Source organism: Crocodylus siamensis, chromosome 6 (assembly GCF_052110815.1).
Source record: "Crocodylus siamensis isolate JL-2025a chromosome 6, ASM5211081v1, whole genome shotgun sequence".
Lineage (NCBI taxonomy): Eukaryota > Metazoa > Chordata > Crocodylia > Crocodylidae > Crocodylus > Crocodylus siamensis.
Genome location: NC_143400.1, coordinates 66,789,914 through 66,813,264, shown reverse-complemented (window position 1 = coordinate 66,813,264; position 23,351 = coordinate 66,789,914). Strand labels below are relative to the sequence as shown.

Genomic DNA, 23,351 nt, shown 5'->3' with positions numbered 1-23,351 from the left:
ACTGTTACCCTAACAAAAATGTTTTGATCAAATTATTGTTCTTGATGATTTCCCTCTGAAGACCAGAATCTCAGCTATCCAAATGAATAATTCTCTTTTTGATCCAGAAGAGCTGCCTTACTCTTTCTTTTAAAGAAATTCAAAGACCAGTTTATAAATTCAAATGATGAGTTTACTGAGATATTTAAATTGGATTTTTCCCCCTAACAAAGAAATGCTGAGAATAAATCTCAAAGAAGCAGGCCCTCCCCAAGATCCCACAATTCCACTGAGCTGGACAGACTTCTGTTTATTTACCATTTCAGTTTCCTCACTGATGCCTGCTGTTCAAACATTGTAAGTTGACAGAGACTAAAGACACTTGAGTTAAGATAATTAATGAATAAATGACAGTCATGAAGAGATGAATGTTGTTCTGAAATGCCACTGGCTCCTCAAATTATTTCAAATACATTTCTCATTACTGCCACTGTGACTCATTTTGCCAGTTTTCAAAACAAATCCTTTTGGTGGTAGCTATAGTATGTCAATAACTTTTTTCCATGTGGAACTCTGTTTAATAAACTGGTGCAATAATAAGATCTGGGGTTTCGATGTGTGTCTACACATGCACATGCTTACGGTGCAGTAAACCTCACTAATTGTGAGTAAAATTCCTACCTACAAAGGAAGTAGCACATTTTCTTACAATTATTAACAGTGCAGTAGCAGTTGTGTTAACACCTGACATGGAGCAAGAGCTGCGAACTGTCCTGGTCAGGAGCAGGTCCCACCCCTGTGTCCCAACTGGGTGATTGAGATACGGGGCTTGGAAAGAGCTGCAGGGGTAGGCCCTAGCCCCATGCCCCAATCGCCAGTGGGGCAGTGGGCTGGGACCTGCCCCATCCCCTGAAGCTCTTTCAAAGTCCCCTGCCTCTGATCACAGGACAAGCACCAGAAGCTCCCTGCCCCATTGTCCCTGCCCCAGCAGCAGGCAGCCCCAAGGGGCAGCATGTAATGTCCGAGCACCAGCCAAGAGATAGCCATCTCCTGGCCTGGTGCTCCCCTCTAGCTCCTGGGCTAGCACCCAGGTAGTGGCAAGGTCCCATTGCAGGGCCTCAGGAAGCAGAAGCAGTTTGCTGCCTTTAGCAACAAATCTGATCCCATTCCCCTGGATGTGTAGATGCCTGCCTGGAAGCATTTACTCACAAGTAGTTTATATTTACAATGAGATTAAGAAGATATAAACAGAAGACTGTAGTATGTTGGGAAAGCAGCAACAAGAGGGCTGAATAATATAAATAAGTAGCAAATGTACATTACAGTTATTTTGACATTAGTCACTTCTATTTCCATTTCCAACTCTTTCTTAAACTAAAAACAGGGGGAGAGGGAGAGAGAGATAAAACTGGTAGAATGTATGAATTCTTGATACCAAGTTATTTTTAGCACAGTGGAAAACTAAATGACATAATAATGAGAGAGAAAGAAAGAGAGAAGGAGAAAGAGAGAGAGAAAGAATTTTGCCTTTTATATACATATTGGGGGGGCGGAAAGAGGGTAACAATACAACAAGGGACAGCCCAAACAGGGGCTCAGGTACAGAAGACAGAGCCTGGGCCTGCAGCCCACAAGGTCTGCCCACACAGTCAAACACAAAAACATCTTGTGCAACATCAAAAGTAGGGACCAGAATAGCCACCTCCCTGCTGGGCCCCAAGAGAGGCACACCTGGGCCACAGGTTAGTGAGGATTTAGTTAGGGAGCTTCTGGAGGGGTTGGATGTATTCAAGTCAGCCAGTCCAGATGATCTCCACCCTAGAATTCTAAAGGAACTGGCCGAGGTCATTGCAAGTCCCCTGGCACGGCTTTACGAGCACTCGTGGTGCTCTGGTGAGGTACCGGAGGACTGGAAGAGGGCCAGCGTGGTCCCCATCTTCAAAAAAGGCAGGAAGGAGGACCCAGGAAACTATAGGCCAGTTAGTCTTACCTCAATCCTAGGCAAGCTGTTTGAGAAAATTATGCTGGCACACATCCAGGAGGGGCCAGCAGGGGACTGCATGCTTAGAGGCAACCAACACGGGTTCATCAGTGGCAGGTCCTGTCAGACCAACCTGGTGGCCTTTTATGATCAGATCACCAGATCATTACATGCAGGGGTAGCAGTGGATATAATCTTCCTGGACTTCTGGAAGGCTTTTGACACTGTCTCTTACCCCGTTTTCATTAAGAAACTGGGGGGCTGTGGTGTAGACACCCACACAGTCAAATGGGTCGCCAACTGGCTGGAGGGCCGCACCCAGAGGGTGGTAGTGGATGGGTCCTTCTCAACCTGGAAGGACGTGGGCAGTGGGGTTCCACAGGGCTTGGTCCTCGGGCCCACTCTGTTCAACATCTTCATCAGTGATTTGGACAAGGGGGTAAAAGCACCCTGTTCAAATTTGCTGATGACACTAAGATGTGGGGAGACGTGGGCACACTGGAAGGGTGCAACAGGCTACAATCAGACCTGGACAGGTTACAAGGGTGGGCGGATGAGAATAGGATGGGATTCAACACAGACAAGTGCAAGGTGATGCACCTCGGGAGGAACAACCAGCACCATACCTACAGGTTGGGGAACTCCCCTCTTGTCAGCACGGAAGCGGAAAAGGATTTTGGGGTCATCATTGATTCCAAGATGAACATGGGCCAGCAGTGTGGGGAGGCAGTTAGGAAGGCCAACCGCACCTTGTCATGCATCCACAGATGCATCTCGAGCAGGTCCAAAGAGGTGATCCTCCCCCTCTATGCGGCACTGGTCAGGCCACAGTTGGAGTACTGAGTCCAGTTCTGGGCACCACACTTCAAGAGGGATGTTGACAGCATGGAGAGGGTCCAGAGGAGGGCCACTCATATGATCAGGGGACAACAGGGCAGGCTCTATGAGGAGAGGCTCAGGGACCTGAACCTGTTCAGCCTCCAAAAGAGAAGACTGAGGGGGGATCTAGTGGCCTGTTATAAACTAGTCAGGGGGGATCAGCAGGTATTGGGGGAGTCACTGTTCCCCTGAGCACTGCCAGGAGTGACCAGGAATAACGGTCACAAGCTGGCAGAGGGTAGGTTTAGGTTAGATATCAGGAGGCGCTACTTCACGGTCAGGGCAGCTAGGATCTGGAACCAACTTCCAAGAGAAGTGGTGCAGGCTCCTACCCTGGGGGTGTTTAAGAGGAGGTCAGATGAACATCTTGCTGGGGTCGTTTGACCCCAGTACTCTTTCCTGCCATGGCAGGGGGGTTGGACTACATGATCTGCTCAGGTCCCTTCCGACCCTAGAAACTATGAAACTATGAAAACATTAGGCCCCAGGAAGGCAGCGGGAGAGGTAGTGTCATAGTGCAAGGACCAAACAGCCACCCTCAATGCTGGAAAATACAGACAGACTCTGGTATATGACATACTAAAACAGTAATTTCAGTAAATGGATGTATTTAATCTGGCTTTACATCAGTACAGCTGAATACATAATTTGACTCTAGATGTTCTAAGCATTTGTAGGTAATTTTTAGGTGAGCCCTATTCTGTGTTACCAAGTATGGTGTTTATAGCAGGATGGAAATGAGGGTTAAATCCTCAGCAGTTAAACAAAGGCACGATCCCACTGAAATCCATGGAGCTATACTATTTAGGCAATTTAGGCAGTCACTATGTCTAGGGGACTGGATAATCCACAGGTCAAATCCTGTGCCTATATCACCTTAAATCCTCACTCCAATGAAGCTATTTATTCCCTGAGTAACTTTAGGTAATCTCTGGAACCTCAACATGTAACTGCACCGTATTGTGTGGACATACCTTCAGCTTCAGGCTGCTGTTAGGGACAGTAAAATTTGCCCCCAGGAAATCATACAGATCAAATTCACTTAAACGCTAAATTTAGTTCTAATTTTCCCATTTCAAATCAAAATATTTGATTCAAAATTGCTTTTTGAAAATGTTTATAATTCCCACTGCTTATGGTATAGTCCTGTACACTGAATGCTATTCCTGCATTTTCTTTCAGACCTTGTAAATGTCAAGTATTGCAGGTGGGGATAATGAAAGGTTTCAATGCTGTCAAAAGTGCCAGGATTTCTTGTTGATTGGCCAGCTATAGAGCTTCTTTAATCCAGTTCTGTAAAGGAAAGAAGAGGAATCAATCAGTTAATTTCCTGCAGCTCTGGAATCAACAGTTCTGGTTCTCCATCTTCCCCTGTCAGAGTTGTTGTAAGATCCTCTGAGATATTTGCAGACTACAGCTAGAGCCATGAATCAGTGAAGGAATGTGGGGGTTTTTCACTGCATATTTGTTTAAAGCAAGTGTTGTCATATGCAAATTTATTAACTTTGAACTCAACTCACTCCTTAAGGAATCCATCTGAACCACAAGAATATGTCCTACTTTATGTTCACAGCCACTGAAAACAAAATCTCTGACAAATGCAAAGAAATACAAAGTTCACTTTGTCACTATAATTTTAAACCATGCTCAACTGAGAAGCAGGAAACAAACTTTACCAAGAATTACAATAAATGTGCTAGTTTCTCTCACATCATTGAGAGCTCATCATTTGTCTTTCTGATTTCCCACAAGTACATTTAATGCAGTTTAATTATTTTTGGAAGGGGTAGAACTATGATTAGGACAGTTGGTGTTTACTCCTTCACCATTTCAGATCCCTAGGGCCAAGTTGAGTTTATACATGTGAGATTCTGTGATTTATACTGTCCACTTAGTATCTGGTTGACATCAGTGGGACTTCGCATGGATATAGGGGTGTACCAACACCCACCAGGAGCCATCCAGGAATTTTGACTTAGACCCAGGCATTCCAGTGTCCAGACTGGCATTTTTTCTTGAATGGGTCATTGATGGCTTTTATAGAAAAATTTACCAAATGTGCCTTTGCATATTAAACCTATTATGGAATATATTTCATTTTCTTAGGGCACGTACACTCATTCACTGCACCCAGTCCATGTTCACAGAGTTTACTGTAAAGGCACTTGAACACAGACTAAGAATGGTGTGTACAGGTATCCATCAGTCGTGGGAGCTGTGCAGGGAAACCAGAGTAAGCAACCCAGGGTTGGGGAAAAGGTATGTGGGATTGGGGGTGGCTACCTGACCCTGGAATGGGGGCTATTGGCTCTGCAGAAAGGGTGTCCATCTGGGGTGGGGCAGAGGGTTGGACGGATAGGAATAGTGTAGCCCTAGGGCTGGGACAAGCAGTTGGGCTTGTCCAGCACCGAGCTGCGCGCTGAATGAGTCCAGGCATTCGATAGGTCAGGCTAACTTGTTCTCGATCTAAGTTCACCTTCTCTGGTGAATGAACTTAGATTGGGTCCATTAATTTTTGCCCAATTTAACCTCCCTGAACGCCTGTACAATTAGGCATTTAGATGGACCTAATCCTACTTAGGAAAAAACTAAATGCAACTTCTGTACATACTTATAAACTGCAGCAATATAATTCAAAACAGCCATGATCCAAAGTTCAGTATCTTCAAAGAGATACATTGGCATAAGATGGAGAAGGGATAGAGGGAAGTTTAAGAATTAATCCCATGGTTGAAAATGTGTGTCAGGGACACTTCAAGGGGGCTAGTCAAGTTCATCTTAGCTTAGCTGTTTCAGGGCTTTCACTGCTAATAGTAGTGAATCTACAATTTTTAACCAATGAGTTGTTTACCAGCCTCAGAGGGTCAGATACTTATCTAATTCAGTTGGAATCCATGGAGCAATCTTAATTTTTATCAGTTGGCCCTGCTACTCTCTATACAAACAATACTCATGAGGTCAACAAAGTTGTAAACAGTCTTCTAATTGATTGAACTCCTACATAATTGAAAATGAAAAATGTTACTTCAAGATTAAGCTGTTTCAAGTTTCAGAGTGGAATCAGACTTTATGATGGGAAATCTGTGAGACAGGGCAAACTAATGGAAGTGGTGTCACAATGTTAACTGCCACCTTGCAAATGAGACTGCTAAAACAAACAGCCAAAATATCCATTCCAGTGGATATCAGTTATATTGGCTGCCTCATAAGGATCCAAGCTTCATCTGGCAATAGATAAATTGTTGCTCTTTCTAACCTTCCTTGGACTTGCATTTAAACTCAAGCATTAATCAAACAGCCACACTTTTGATAGTAGCAGTTCCTCTGACAAATAGAAGTCCAAACTGTCTGCTGGCATTTTAGACTTGCAGTTAAAATAAGACAGACTGTACATATACTCTTAATTTGATAACTATTTCAGTTTTCCTCAATGTCAGTGCGCTTTTTTTAATGTCTTGTGCAAAGTGAGACAACATATTACTGATTGCATGAAATCAGATTTTAAGTTTTTACCACAGAGAATGCTGTTTTCCCTTCTAGTATCCAAGAGCCCAATGCTGAAGCCATTTCATGGACTATTACAATCAAATCCTTCTGCAAAAGCAAACAGCTAGCTTCCACGACAACAGTAATGGAATGCTGCTTGCAATAATTTTGATTAAAACTGACAGCAGATAAGAAATAAAACAGGAACAGATCTTGTCTGTGCTTTTGTACAAGGCAATTGTAAAAACCCCAAACATTACATTGTTCCTTCCCAAACTGTAAAATTCCTTAAGCAGCAAATATTTATTTCAATTCAAACCGACTGAAAATGTTGCAGCATATTTCAGTACAAATGTCTATTATTTTAGCATCCAAAAATAATTCAGGTTGCAGTAAAGCAAAGAAAAATTTTCACTATACAGTGGAAAGATATGTTGCTTCCCAGGGTAGATAGATTTGTGGTGCTGCACTCTCCAAGTCCAACACACTGTCACATTATTTTCTGTAACTTGATCTAGAAACTATCATAATACTTGAGTAGTGATGGAGTAACACAAATGATATGAACTAAATTCTAATCAGGTCTTTTATATATCCAAGATTTTGTTGTCTGGAGAATAAAACCCTAGTAACGTTTTGAAGATGTGACACAGGTTCACCATTATCTTTCGGTTTACATGAAGTTGCACTGGGTTGGGAGCCAAGGGCCTGAGATTTGTGTTTATACTCTAAGTTGTGTTTATATTTCTGGGCACTTCAAAATCTACTACTGAACATTGGCCTTGTAACGAGAAAGGCAAGTATCAGTTACTTAACAGTGCAACTAAGTTTCATGAGCCACTGTACAAGGTGACCTCTGGAAGTTAGAACTGGGGTCTCATACCTATTCAGCAAGTGGCAGATCTAGGATCACAGTGTAGTGGTGACAGAGCTCACCACTGCACCATCCTGGAGCCACCCCTGCATTCAGCCTCCCGGACTTTTATAATAAGAATATGGAGAAGCATATACTTGTGGCAGCTTCAGAAGTGGAGGAGCTGCTGCTGCTCAGGAGCATGTACTAGCTATTGGGTTGTACCTATTAAGTGTGCACGATTCCTGTTGTGATAAAAGTTACCTAAATTGCCCTGACTTTTACCTTGGATGAAGCAAAATTAAAACTGCTATGCTGTAGCCTTGTTTCTGAATTGGGCATGTACCAACAGGAGCAGGTGGGCAGGGCTTGCTCAAGAGCAAGAAATTGTAGCAAAACCCCCAGTTTTTCTTTTTAAAATTTATTTTAAAATGCATTCCCTCCCCTTCCACAACCATTTATGACTTTTTCTCTCCCTCTCTATTCCCTATAGATAAGTATAAGTAAGCTAAGATGTAGGATAAGCTTTAACATTTTTATTTTGGTAGCAAGTTTCGGTTTTGGATATCTACTATTTTATATTGTATAATTATTAGGTTTGTATTGATTTTTACTGTTGTATATTGTATTATTTTCTTTTTTGTATTTATTTTTATTGTTTCATATGGATATTGTATGGTTTAGGTCCGTGTTTGTAAGTGAACCAAAGTCATGTCAAGTTTCCATTTTATATGTCAAGTCTCCACCTTGTGTCCTCTGCCCAGGCATCCCCTGTGTTGCAACTGTATGAGTCACATATCCCTCCCATGTAAATTGGTTCCCGGATGAATGAGTGTGATTGGGAATGATTGAAATACAATGGTAGCAGCCCTCTATTGAAGGGCCTGTAATGACCGGGCCATCAGCTCGCATTGATTCATCCAGGAACCACAGACCTCACCCAGGAACAGAGACAAGAACCCAGCATTTGAAAGACAAAAGACCCTGCAGAACCAGTAACTCTCACCATTACAGACACCCAAAATTGCACATCCCTGCATGGAGCACATGCTCAGTATGCCGGGGATGACCCTCGCCTGGGCATGCCTTCTGTCACTAGGGTCACACAAGATCTGCCCTTATAAAAAGAGGCAGTGAAGACAGACCCAGTGGGACGCCCTCTCCATCTGGACCAGCACCATGCCACACCGCCTATCCACCCAGAGGCCCTGTCCCCTCTGGACAACATCTACTGGACAAGGACCCCTTTCCAGCCTGGATAGGTAGATATTACCTGCACACTTCCTCCTATAAGCTGAACCAATAAGACATTGTGTCACCATCTCTCCTGTTCAATAAAGCCACTGTCATTTGCAACCCCGAGTTGGGTCATGTTTTACTAAATCCAAGTCCCTTCCTTATCTTAAATTCCAGCCTCATTCTTTCTCTCTCAGCTCCAGCTCCCACCCCTCACCATTAGTTTCCTGATCTCCTTTCAATTCCTACTGCCTTTTCGGTGATTTTTCTGCTGCCTTTCTCTGCTTTCCCACTGCCCTGCCGCCTTTCAGTCTCTCCTGCCACTTTTCCTGTGATTTTCTGCCATCCATCTCTCTGTTTTCAGGCTTCCCCTGCACCTTCTGTAGTCATCCCCGCCCCACCCCGCTTCAGCTTCCCAGATCCTCGTGGCTGTCCTGCAGTTTTGTCCAGTAGCTGGAGCCTTTCTCCAGCTCCCAGCACCTACTGCCACTTCCTGCAACTTCTCTAGCTGCCCCGGCACCATCCTCTGGCTTCCCAGAGCCCTCTTTAACACCCACACTTTTCCTTAGTCCCATTTTCCCTCTCCGCACCTACCTTTTCAGCTCCCCTGTAGCTCTGGCTCCAGTCCCAGCTTCTGTGCCAGGGTCGCTTCCCTGTTCTGCAGGCTTTGGGCATTGTCTTTTAATCAATTAAGGTCAATTAACCTAAAGTTACCTCCGATCTTCAGTTCTTCAGCCCAGGCCCCTCTAGTCTACTGGTTTTAATCCGGGTCCCAGTGATTTTCATTTCCAGCAACTTTCACTCCTTACACTTCTACTTTCTTACCTTAACCTTTCCCCAGGTATCCCAAATACACCAAGCACATACATACATACATACATACATATCACAATACCCAACTTAGGAACTCACCTGTGTGTATGTGTAGGTGGGTGGTATGTGTGTGAATTAGTGAATACACATATATATACACATATATAGGTATCATTGTGTGTGTGTGCTATATGAATTAGTAATCCACATATGTGTATTGGATGTGCAGGTGTTGGTAACTGATTCTGTCTAAATTTCGTGTGTGTAGCATGTATGTGCTTGAATTGGTGATAGGTATGCAAGTGCCTAGGCTGGTCTGCACGTGTATGTGCCTGAGCTGGTAGTGTGTGTGTGTGTATGCACCTAATTGATTTGTGTGTTTGTATATCTCTCTAACAGTGCAATATTGAGATCCTGAGCATTGGCCTGACCCCTCAGGGCAACAAAATCAGCCTTTATCTAAGTACATTATGTCCTTTACATTTCTAAATTGCCCTCAGGTTTCAATTCTAGAGATAGTTTTTATGTTCACTAGGAACCAGACTGGGACCTTCCAACTCGTGCTGCTGAGCCCCACAAGAACCTTTCAATAACAGAGATATCACGTCATTGCTGCGCTTGAGTACATCTGAACGAAAAGACTACAGATGAAAAAGGTCCATTATTCCGGTATTAAACCTTGAAGGCCTTAAAGTCCTAAATCCCATATTTACCAGCATGACCAATCTGCCATGATTTTTTTGATCCCACCAATTTCGCTTAGGACCTTTTTGTTAGATATCAGAATACAGACCTTTCAACTATGGCACAGTGCTTTCCTTTTCTTAAGCAATCGTGCTAATTTGTCTTTTAAACCTGAAATAGTTCTGAAGTTAAAATAGCCTACTTTTTCCTATACATAGATCAGACATAAAGAAGCACATTAATATAAGCAATGAGGCCCTATAGTGATAGGTGCTCTAGAGATGCAGTAGATATGTTAGATTAGTTTAACAGTCAGCAGTCTTCTTAAGATTTCTGTCAACTACCCCATAAGTTGTGTAAATAGTATATCTTTCTAATAGCCCATATATATCAGTCTACATATATGAAGCTGCCAGTAATGTGTCCAGGAAGAAATGTGCTTATATAGCACTCCTTGCCAAAAACAGAATAAAGCACAGGCAGTCAAGACACAAACAACTACTATATTGCATTCCTTGCACATATATGCTTTATGTCTGTTATTACTGGTCATAGCTACCCAATGTGTAAACACTATATTATCAGACTCAAGAAGCCAGCTGGAATTCCTTCTAGGCAAGGAAGGACAAGAATTTCTCCTAAAATTACATGTTCTATCATGTTAGTTTGGGATACAGAGGTTATAATCCACAAATATGGAAATAAGTAAAACTATTACAGCCCCAGGATATGTGGAGAGGTTATCTTAAAAAAGGAATCTTATTAAAATTTTCTTGTATGCATTAAAAAATATAAAACTATTTGCCTTCAGGCCCCCTCTATACATGCAGGTAAAGGCACAATGGGAACTAATGCACTATTCACACAGTCGTGTCTCTTGCCGTGCCACACAAGCATGGCAAGAGATGCAATTATGGGATCGCACATTAGATCTTATTGTGTCTTACTGCTGGTGCAAAGGGGAATCCTCCACCAGCAAGAAGCTCCCACAGCTGGGAGTACCACAAATCCCAGTTCAGGGGATCACAACCCTGGGGGCAGCCTATGGATCATCAGAGCTGAAGGATCATTGGTGTAGTGACCTCCCCACTGGAAATCTCTGATGCTGAAGGATCACCACAGGGACAATCTCCCTAGTACTGTGACCACAGGGAAAGCTTGATACTCCAGCCCCAGGGTTGCGGGTTTCCCACACTCCCAGGGTGTGGGGGTGTGGGAGAGGAAATTGCTCCTGCACTGATCCTCCAGTCTCAGGGGTTTCCCCACACCCCCAGGGAAGAGTAAATCATCCCTGTGGTGATCCTCTGACTCCAGATGCAATCCCCAGGATCCAGGGGTAGTACACTGAGCCCTGGGGATTGTGGCTGCCACAGTCAAAGCTCCTGCCAGCCCTAGAGCTCCAGGGTTTTACACTGGGCATGGTGACAGGGCTCTCAGCCACAGGAGAGACTCTGCTACACTTGCAAATTAAGGCTCAATAGCAACCAGCTATAAAGTATACATTTTTTAGGTCTATCTTTATAGCTGGCTGGAGCTTTTATGGTATAATAGATGTTTTGTATGTGTAGCTGGTCTGCAGTTAATTGTGCAATACTGGTAATACATAAAGCAGGCCCCAGAATTTTTGCATTTGGAAAACAGAGACATTTCAGTGCTGTAACAAATGAAAGGTAATTGGAATCCAAACAACTTTCTAATTTGAATTTACCTTCCTCCAAATCCTGATTCGCTTTCAAAAATCTTCAGAAACACAAAATGCAATCCAGAAAATTACCTGTGTTCCATTAATGAGCTGGAAATTTGCATCAGCTCTATATTCTTATAATCACATTACTGTTTACACCATAGCAAGTGCCCAAACTTGCTAAGCACTAAATAGGCATATAGGAAATATATGGTCTGTATCCCAAAATAAAGAGTCTGTATACAGACAAACACACACATATACAAACTACCAGTCATTGCTGGCTCACTTTAAATTACAAACTTTTCATATGCTACCATATTTCACATACTTCATGTTGGGTAACTACATTTTTCTACAACAAATGTAGCTCTTCCTATTTAGAGGCGCTGAAAATGTAGATAGCATTCCAGCAATGTTCACATATCTTTACTTCCTAGTGCCTTCTTGAAACCATCCACTGCTGCAACCTGTGCTCTTCCCCCTAATTTCACAAAGATTACTACAGTGTAGGCCAAGGCATCACCATTGCCTTAGTGATAAAAGGGTTTGCTGTCTATGGGTATATGTAGATGAAATGGGAGCCCTAAACTGAAGCAAGGGTTATTAAAAACACCACTTCAATTTACGGCCCTTTAAAACCCTGTGTCATGTGCACACCCGAACTAGCTGCCTCTCCGGCAGCAGAGAGGGGAGGGCAACCTACCGCTGGGCGGAGTAGTCCCTGGGCTACAGGTGGGGAGGGAGCTGGTGTTTCCTTCCTTGGCAGCCCCCTCCTCCTCCAGGGGGCAACGCAGCTGCAGAGGGAAGCACGGGGCCCCTGCACAGCTCAGGCAGTCAGGCTGCAGGGAAGAAAAAAGATCAAGTTCACCACTTTTCTTGGGTGGAGCCTTCCTCCTGGGCTGCTGCCAGGCTGCCTGCAGGGCTTCCTGCAGAGCCAGAGAGCTGCATGGGCCTCAGTGCTTCACTCCATGGCTATAGGGCAGCAAACTAAAACTTCTTGGAGGAGTTTTAGTTTATTGCGCCCCAAGTCATTTAAGGTGCATTATGCTGCTGAACTTGCTACAGTGGCTAGTATTACTGCACAATACACCACCGACGCATGCAAACACCAACACCATTAAAGCAGTGCAAAACCATTTAGCGCACTTTAAAGGGTCATGCACACATACCCCACATTTTGTTTACACACGGCCTAATTCATGAAAGGGTGAGAATGAAATTTAGCACCCTGCCCCCAACCTCATGTGGGTCCTTGTGCCTTGGTGTGAGTATGTGAGTAAGCCTGCATGGTATATAAATATGCACCTCAATATTTGGATCTAGAAGGGAGAAAATGCAGCTGAGCCTCTTGCCTTCATACCTTGCTTATGCTGTTCCTGTCACCGTAGCCCAAAATACTTAGGGGAGTGAAGCATTTGTCAAGACTTGCCCCCAAAAAATTATTCTGCTCCCAAACTGTCTGGGTTGGAGAGCAACTGGCATAGAATACCCATTTATATTTAGCTCATTTCCTGGTTTAAAGTATAACTGCACTTGTACTTGACACTTGTGTATACACTAGAACTGGACCTACCTAAAATGACACTGACAAAGAACAGGACAGGAAATATTCAGTCCTGGATCAGCATCAGTTTCGAGGTTAGATATCTAGCACATGATGTATTTGACATTTTTTATCACCACAGAGCCAGGCATTTGCTTTGTATGATGGCACTGACTTAAAAGTCCTAATATCTTATAGATATATGATCTCGTGCTGCAACTTTGTTATTTGTACTGCTGTGAAATATTTATATTATTCAAGTCCAATATAACTAGATACAGATAAGCAACATTCTTGACTTTCCTTGTGGAAGAAAATGAAAAAATAAAAAAGCATCAATAACATTTTTAGATTTTAAATATTTACCAGTAAAATGGTTTATAAGGGCTGAACAGTTTAACTAAGGCAGCCTGACTTATGCACCAAGTGATAGGAAAAAATATTTATAAATATTGCAAAACCAAAAATAAAAAATCTAAATCTAACCTGTGAAAGATAAAACAAACATAATTATACATGTTGTGTGAGTACTATGAACGCGTCACTGACATGAGTTGGGAATGCCCACTTTACTGAGAAGAACTCTCTATTATTATTGGTAGGCATATATATATATATATATATGCATAGAGAGAGAGAGATCTGTTTGTGAATCTGTGCATAATTATCATATTAATTATTCTTAGTCGTTAGGATGAAGGCTCCTTAAAATAATTCTTTTTCTAAAATAATTATTGCCTATTAACATGCAATTATCTTATCATTCCCTATTGTTTCTCAAGTCAATTTTTCATTAGAGGAAAACGGCATTTGTAAAAGCTTTCTTTAAGCACAGTCAGACCTCTAGTCTGGTTTTGTGCTAATTACTGGGGCTTCTTTCATTATCAGCTGGACTTTAATGACAAAGGAAGACAAGTGTAGAGCCTGTTTTGCTTGAGCTAATTACTAGCCATTCCCTATTCAATTTATGCTCAGAGGAGTGCAATAATCATGACACACTGCATTAGTTCTGTCACTGGCAATGTCTGCAATGATGACGGCTAATTGACAGGGCAGATTCTGGTTGGGAATAGTATTTTACCTTACTAGTTTAACAGAATCTTAGTTATATTTGCTCATGAGCAAACTTCTGTGACTATTTACTTCATACAATGCTCATATTTAACTGTAAAGTAATGGAAAGAATCACTTCTATTTCATGCAAAGGGCTAAGGTAATTGAAATTTTTCCATGTTATTAAAGATGCAAGTGACATAGCTCAGAGTTGCCTGTAGTTTAAGAATTTTTGTAATTAACATTTCAGCAGTAGTTAATTAAAAAAAATTGACCAGAAAATGAAGAGCCAATAAACATGACAAACTGATCGACTCACCAGAGAAGAAAGTACTTGATTTTTTATTTTGTTTTTTCAATAATATATATATATAGTAAAACTACAGTGATCAGAACCAGCTGAACATGCTGCATTTACAATGCAGCAATGGAAGCAGTAGGGTATAGATATGTTGTAAGATTATTGATAGATGTTAAGCCATTTGGCACTCTCGAAAGCCACAGAATTCAACAGGAGTTTTCTAACTGACTTGCATGAATATTACATCAGGTTCTTTGTAATATTGGAAGATAAGGGGTTTATGATATCAAAAGTACTGTATAGGATGTAGTGAACAGTGACAGATATTTCAAAACCATGATCTAGCCCATACCCTCACTTTTAATCTAAACAATAACTTTGATAACTTCCACACTCTGATAACTCTGATAACTTCCACACTGAAGCTGAGCCTATTAAAGTTCTAGTACACATATCTGCCACATCAGGTTTTGAAGCATAAAGCATTTAACCAAAAACAATGCACCTCTCACCTGTTGCTACATGTGCTACATTTAAACAAATGAGTGGGCTCTTGTTACATGGACTTCCTAAATAAGAACTTAACGATTGTCTTGAGATTTGTTTCCAGTAGCTGGTAGAGAGTATACAATTGAAAGAATGGACAATTTTGCCATTCTGTGAAGTTTCAGTTGCCCATAAGGATCCTTATTATATTTACACTCTTTAGGCTGTTAAAGAATTGCTTTCCTATGTGTAATTTCAACCACTATCAAGTCTACTGATAACACCAAACCCAGAGGCTTTTTAAACATGAAGAAGAACAAAATCCAACGGCAAAAAAAAGCCTGGAAAAAATGAGATCAGATGATTCAGACAATGGCAATTGGATACAAGTGAATGCAAGCTGGTATGCACAGAGAGATAAATAAATGGCCTAAATATTAAGATTCAGGGAAACAAACCATGTATTTAAACCCAAATAGCTTAAACACATCCTTAAAATGGTTTCTTAAATCATCAGTGGCAGCAGTCCCTTGATACCATAAGACAGTTTTCCAATAGATATGGAAGTCAGTGAGTCCAGAGGTGACTGAAGAGCCCAGTACAAAATCTGTATGTTTGACTGCAGACACAAAATACAGTTCCAGAAGCAAGGAATGGATCCTGGTGATATAACATCACAACTCGTTCCTCTTATTTTTGTCATCTACTTACTTCCTTAGTGAGGTGAGTTTGCTTAAAATGATCAATGCCTTGTTGTACTTCATGGCAATTCAGTAATTGAGTCTTCCAGGCACTGATGGTAATATCACATTTCTTAAGAATGGCCTTCAAGGTGCCCTTGAATCTCTTCTTTTGCCCATTTCTGGAGCAGCAACCACTAGTGAGCTGGGAGTACAGGAGCTGTTTTGAGAGCCATTTGTCAGGCATCCTTATGACATGTCCTGTCCAATGTAGCTGATGCTATATAAACATATCTTCAATGCTGATGGTTGTTGCTTGAGCTGGAATGCTAAGATTCATTCTACCGTCATTCCAACTGATAATACAGAATTTTCCAAAGACATTGCTGATGGTAACATTCCAAGGCTTGCGGGTGTTTCTGATATGTTATACAGCTTTCACACCCATACACAGAGTAGGGATGATAGCTTGGTAGATAAGGTTTTTTTGGCTCTTGATGTCATGATCTATTATTTCAGAGATGTCCAGAGGAAACACTGGCAGATTTTATCTAGTGTTGAGTATCATCATCTATGTTTACTTTTTGGAAAAGGTGGCTACCCAGATAGAGGAAATGCTCAATGTTCTCCAAGAACTTCCTTCTAATTGTAACACGAGGGGGAGCAACTGGTTGGTTTGGGGTAAGTTATTAACGTACCTTGGTTTTTGTGAAGCAGTACTGCACAGTTAGTAATCTTAAGTCAATTTATTTGCTAATTTCAGGCAGCAAATTTACTTGCTACTAGTGTGGTTTACTGCACAGTAAACACGTCTCTCTGTAGACGCACATGCTTACTGTGCCTTAAACTATGCTACTATGCAGTAAAGTGTCTCATGTAGATGCACCCAGTGAGTCCAAGTCTTTCATTCATTTCACCAGAGCAATCAACAGTGACCTAGAAGTCTTCAATTGAGTGGACACCATGACAATCATCAGCATACTGAATATCAGTAATGGAGGTGTTGCTTATCTTGAATTTGGAATGTAACTGGTTGATGGTACAGAGATTCCTCTCCATGTGGTAGATTTCATAGACATTTGGGCTGGAAGGGACCCCAGAGGATCACTGAGTCCAGCCCCCTGCCCCAGGGGCAGGAAGTCAGCAGGGGTCATAGGATCCCAGCAAGATAAGCATCCAAATGCATCTTGAAGGCATTCAAAGTGGGTGCTTGAACCACCTCCGCTGGCAATCTGTTCCAAACCTTGGGGGCTCGGACACTGAAGTTCTTTCTTATGTCCAACCTGAATCGGTCACAGTGGAGTTTGTGACCGTTCGATCTTGTCATCCCTTGGGGGGCTCTGGTGAACAGACGTTCTCCCAGATCCTGATGAGCACCCCTGATAAACTTATAGGTGGCCATCAGATCACCCCGAGCCTGTGCTTTTCCAGGCTAAAGAGCCCCATGGCTCTCAGCCTGTCGTCGTAAAGTCTGTTTTCCTGACCTCTGATCATGCATGTGGCTCTTCTCTGGACTCTCTCAAGCTTCTCCACATCCTTTTTAAATTGTGGAGCCCAAAACTGGATGCAATACTCCAGCTGCACCCTCACCAAGGCTGAGTACAGCAGGAGAATGATGTCCCAGGATCTGCTTGAGAAGCATCTATGGATGCAAGCCAGCATTTTGCTCACTTTACTATCTACAGCATCACACTGAAGGCTCATGTTCATCTTGTGGTTAACCATGACCCCCAAGTCTCTTTCATCTGTAGTGCTAACCAGCGTAGCACTACTGAGCCTATAAGCACGGTGCGGGTTTTTCCTCCCAAGGTGGAGAACCTTGCATTTTTCAGTGTTGAACACCATCAGGTTCTCATCCACCCATTTCATGAGTCTGTCCAGATCCACCTGGATCACCCTCCTATCCTCAGATGTGGATGCTTTACTGCAGAGTTTGGTGTCATTGGCAAACTTGGCCAGCCCGCTTCTGACACCAGTGTCCACATCATTGATGAAGATGTTAAACAGTATAGGCCCTAGGACAGAGCCTTGTGGGACCCCCATTGGTCACAGTGCACCAAGACGATTCGCTCCCATCAACCATCACCCTCTGAGTATTGGATACCAAGTTCAGATGGAAGTCTATCATTAATGAGATATAGAACAGCTGCAATACAGATGGAAAAAAGTGTTGGTACAATCATGTATCCTTGCCTAACTCCAGTTCTAATGATGAAGGCATCCATTTCAGAGCCATTGCTTAGGACAGTTGCTGTGATGTCATTCTGAAAAAGTCTGACAATGGTAATAAATGTTGGTGGGCAACCAAATTGCATCAGTATCTTCCTTAGGGCCTCCTGTTGATTGAATCAAAGTGTTTAGTCAGGTCAATGAAGGCCAGGTTAACATTGCTGTTGCTCACAGCACTTCTCCTGAAGGTATTGCATGACAAAGATCATGTATATTGTGCCTCTGAATGGTCTGACACCACATTGGGACTCAGGTAGAATCTACTCAGCAAGGGGAGTGAGTCTCTTGAGTAGAATGTGTGTTAGGATTTTCCTACCTATTGACAGGAGTGCAATGCCACTGTAATTGCTGAAATCTGATTTATCTCCTTTCTTGAATATAGTTGATTCTGGTATTTCTCAAGTCATGATCTGTTCACATTTCCAAATTTTCAAAATAACAGCATATAGTTGGTGAGAGACCTTTTTTCTACCATGCTGATAAATTTCAGTTGGCATTCCGTCAGGACCACATGCTTTGTTGTTCTTCATCTGCTCAATGGTTCATCGCCTCAAACCCCCTTGATAGATTGGTGGGTTTGCAAAGTGTTCATTAATGAGTTCGTGTGAAATGGCTTTGATGGCATTATCTTCAATATTAGAATCTTGGTTCAGAAGCTCTTGAAGTGTTCCTTCCACCATGCACTGATGGTGGAGCTGTCTTTAAAGACTGTTGTTTCATCCTCAGACCTTAGAGGGCAGCTTCTTGAGTGCTTGGCCCACAGATAGCTTTGGTTATGCTAAAGAAAAATTATGTATATTGTGGCTGTCAGCCAACCTTTGTATTTCCTCCCACCAGTTGTTCTTTTGCTCTTGAATTTTCCTTTGTCTCTGATACGTGGTGATAAGTATCTTGCTTCTGTTTGGTGCTGATGTCATTCTGTGCTGATGTCATTTAAAGACTTTCCTTTTTCTGTCAATAAGAGCTTGAATTTCCTTACCATTATCATCAAACTAGTCCAGATGTTTCTTTGTGGAGAAGCCTAGAAATTTTTCATATGCCACATGGACACCTTTCTTAAGGCTCTCCCAGTGACCAATGGTGTCATCATCATCAGGGAAGTTGGAAAGTTTCAAAGGCCTTTTGAAGCACTCGATATTGAACCTCTTTATTGGCTGCTTCCTTTGCTTAAGCCATTTTGGGGCAATATGAGAAGACATGATGGAATGCATCAAATGATGATCAGTACAGCAGTCATGAGCATGTTCCAAATGCTTGTTCAGGAGGAATAATTCCATTTGAATAGAATTCCTCCACCCCTTACTTTCCAAGTGTTCCTTTCTGTAGCTCAGGGTACCTGACCACTGTAGCAGTGAAGTTTCCAAGAAGAATCAAAGTATCTTCTTTGAGGACAAATGACAGGACTTGGTTGAGTTTAGAATAGAATTCTTCCTTTATCTGACAATCAACTATATCAAGGTGTGGGGCATGTTTACTGATGACTGTTGTATGCTGTCTGCTGGTCAATGCAAGACAAAGGGTTGTGAGACATTTGTAGATGCCAACCAGACATTCTGACATCTGAGTAGTGGTCTTGGTCTTGATTGCAAAACCAATGCTGTAGATGTGTCTATTTTTTCAGCTTTTCAATTCCAAAAGGCATAGCCACCACCATGCTCTGTGAGTTGCTCCTCTCCTGCACATCTGGTCTCACTAAACGCAGCAGTATCAATATCAAATTAGTCAAGTTCTCTGACCACTAGTGATGTCCTTTGCTCTGGTCAGTCACTATTAGGGGTGTCCACCAGAGTGTGGACATTCCAGGTTTCAAACTTTACTTCCTGATTTGGATTTCAGAAAGAGCAGTCCCATGATGCAATTTTCCAGTCAGGTGAAATGAAACAGACTATGTTTAAGACACCTTTTACAGCCCCTTCCACAAATGGTGTGAGCACAGAGGATCCTAAACAGGCCTGCTCAGTCATTACTGCAGCTGCCAAATTGCACACCTGTCTTAGTTCCAAGTAGAAAATAACCATCATACAATCAGTGCCTCTGTGACTAGGGGCTCCCAGTAATCATTATCACTTGTCCCTACCACCACTCACTCACTGCCATAGGACTTGCTGTTCATGACAGATGCCTGTGCATGTCTTTATTATTCTAGAAACCTTGACATATGAAGATCCATATAGTAAAATTTAGTTGCAGGAATAAAGATCCTTAATTTAAAAATTGCACTGGAATTTATAACTTGCACATAGATAGATTCTCCCCAAATTATCAAATCTCTCCTCACAAAGGAGCTCAAGAAAAATCCTACCCTCATTTTTGGGTCATACTGCATGATTCAGCTATCCATAAAGTCATTCCTTAGAGAAGCAGAACAGCAGGAAATTCAGCACTATATGCCAAAGGAGAATGATTGAGCAAAAAGATTAGAATGGAGAATTATCCCTTCTGGACAGTTCCTGCTGTTTTCTATAACCCATTTACAGCATCTAAATAGCACAGTGAGAGACACTGTGGAAATGTACGAAGACATAAAAAGATTTACAATGTCCAGTGCCATTTACAGGCCTCAAGAGTGCCATAACAGATTGACATTTTTTCCCCTAATGTCACCTACCTACTTACAAGTGAAAGTGCTCTCAACACTTAGGGATCAGATTTTTCAGATTCCTTTGGTCTCGCTGTCCTAAAGATGAACACAATCTATGTAACAGGATATATATGAAAGGCTTCATTTTATCCTTCAAACTGTTAGATATTCATCTACTTGCTCCTGTCAAGAAATATTCAAAAGGTATATTGGGAGCAGTCACTGTCCTATGTTGCCAACCATTTGTCTGCAAAATAATAAACTGGAAAAAAATAGTGTCTGGATTTTTTTTAAAGTATGTTCATAATGTTTTAACAAAAGTAATGATTGGTACATACAATGTAACTATGTTCAGACTGGATGGTAGGTAGAATATCAGAGGCTAATATAACAGTTTCTTGAACTTCATGTTCACTTTGTTTTATTCTCTATGCCTTGATATAAAATTCTTCCTCTGCATATTTATTTTTAGCAGTTTTTTCAGATAAGAAGGACTTCTTATCAGGCGGTCTATCCCTCCTCATTTGTTGGAACAGCTGAGTTCATGACATGTTCATTAATTTGTAACATAAAAGCAAAGGCAAAAGAAACCACTAATTGCTGTAGATATTACAGGTATGCCAAACAGGTGGCATTTCTATATATTACAACAATGTGCGCCTGTGGCTTAATCCCTTAAATATAATGTCTTTTTGTTTGATGCAGCTGAACTGTGCAATGCAGCCACATTGTATGACTTCAGGTATAGCACAGCAGGGAGGTACTTCATAACAAATGATTCATCAGGCTCTTCTAAGTGCAGAGACCTCTGTTTTCCTAATTTACATTTCAAAAGTGTATATGGTGGTGAAGTAGTAAAGAAATCATTTGCTATAGCTAGATAAGTGCTTCTCCAAGTAGGAAACTCAATGCCAGTTCTGAAAAGTGTTCCAATTGTAATTTTCTTTCTGTATTAGGACAAGCACAAAAGACTCTTAGAGCCTCAGCATTAAAAGCTGTCCAGCATTTCTGCAATCTTTGACAGTTTAAGCTTTAAATGGAATAGCAGGTTGATGGGCTCAACTGCCCTAAATTCATAGCAAAAAAACAAGGTGCTTTATAAATAAATGCTTGAAGAGTACATTACAATGAGCAGAAGGGAATAAAAGCAACTCTTTGAACCTTTACAAATGGCATTGTCACAAATGCATGATGAGTCCTATCTCCTGACAATTCTCCCTAAAAGTTTATGAAGGTACAGCAACTTCTAAAGAGATCTTCATTGTAGGCTATCAGCCACAGCTGCATTGCCTGATCCTGGCACAGGGAGGAGTAATGCGCATCTGCTTAACTCCAACCAGATTTTGCATTAGCCCTGAAATAGGGCAGGAATAGTACAGTCACCCATTTTTTTATAGGATTTCCACCAGCTCAGCAGAGTCCCTTCAATGGAGAAGGGTTTCCCTTAGCTATGGCCTCACCATAGACAGTGATCCCCATTTTGTAGGTTATTAGGATTCTCTTCAGAGGCAATGGGGCTGTGGACTTTAAATGCTGCTTCAGGGTCTCCCTAGAAGATCTGCTCCTAGTGGGAGCTACCACAAGGATGTATGTTCCTTCAGTATAATCCCATGAGTTACTGTAGCCCTCCTGTCATATTTACTCAATTCTAAGAGCAGGTCATCCTCCCTCCATTTAACATGAGGGGGAAAGCCCCTCATCTTAGAATTGAGCATGAGGGAGTGTGGGGAGGGGCAGGTGGCTGCAGTGACTCGGTCTCCAGCCCCTGCCTAGGGTCAGGGCCATAGCCACAGCTGCTGCCTTCTTCCTCTCCCCACCCCCCACTGCCTTTGCACCCCACCATCTCCCCCCCTGCAGCTTCTTCCCCTCATTTCCCCTCCCTCACAGGCTCTGCTCCCCCACCTGCTCCTCTCCCTCCCTCCTTACCCTTGCTCCATGCCAGCAGGCTCTGTCCACACCACAGCTTGGGGCACTGAGCGCAGCCCCTGCCCAGCCCTTATAGCAGAGATGTGCCCCCATCACGGCTGCTATGGAGGCTGGGTGTATGTTTCATGCCCCAGGGTAGAATGGGATGGAGCCTGATGAGCAAGGGTAAGGGGAGCAAGGGGGGAAACTGGGAGTATGGCGGAGTAGAGGCTGGTGGGATGGGCAGGAGGGGGAGCAGAGATGGAAGAGGAAGGGCACCCAAGGTAAAGTGGGGCAGGCAGGGGCAGAGGTGACTAGTGACAGAGTCTACACAGGTGTCCTCCTAAAAAGAGGGGCTATTGGATTTAGAAAATAATAAAAAATGACATTGGATTCAGTTTAGAAACAGGCTCAGTTTTGGCAGGCCCAGCATTCAAATTATAATAGGCTGTTCTGTACTTGTATGCAACACTGTATGTGACACGTCAGTGTGAAAATATTGTTACTGCATGCTTTCTTTTCAGTGACATATTTACTTCAATTGAAGAGCATTTTTTCACTGTTGAAATGAATTCTGTAGAATATCTACTAGCCATATTGACTTGCATAAAGATTTTGTTTCATTACTGGATTTTTATATTGGTTTTATTTTAATATTATCTTCCATATTAGCAGCATACAGTTAAAGAGAAATATCTCTGGCTTTTAAAGCATTGAGATCTAAAATTACAAGGCAATTAATCTTTGAATTCTTTAGTAATTTCAATTACAGTTACTAAATGAAATACATAATTGCTTGATTATATGCAAATATGTATTTCTGAGGTAATTACAGAATATTGCATGTGCCAGGTAAATGGCAAAAAAATAACCACTTGCATGAGCCTGTCTGAACTCACAAAATAGCCTTATGAGATGGCGGTAACTAGCCGTGGATTGCTTATTTTTGAAGGAACTCCGAATTTGAGTCCAAGA

The 23,351-nt window shown here is 42.1% G+C and overlaps 1 long non-coding RNA gene across 1 annotated transcript in view; it reads right to left on the bottom strand.

Moving 5' to 3' along the window:
* Positions 1 to 3,865: 3,865 nt before the first annotated feature.
* Positions 3,866 to 23,351, bottom strand: part of LOC149862942 (uncharacterized) — a 298,678-nt gene continuing 279,192 nt past the window's right edge. The window contains exon 5 of the long non-coding RNA XR_016443299.1: positions 3,866 to 4,132. This is a non-coding gene — a long non-coding RNA (uncharacterized LOC149862942). The remainder of the gene's footprint in view (positions 4,133 to 23,351) is intronic.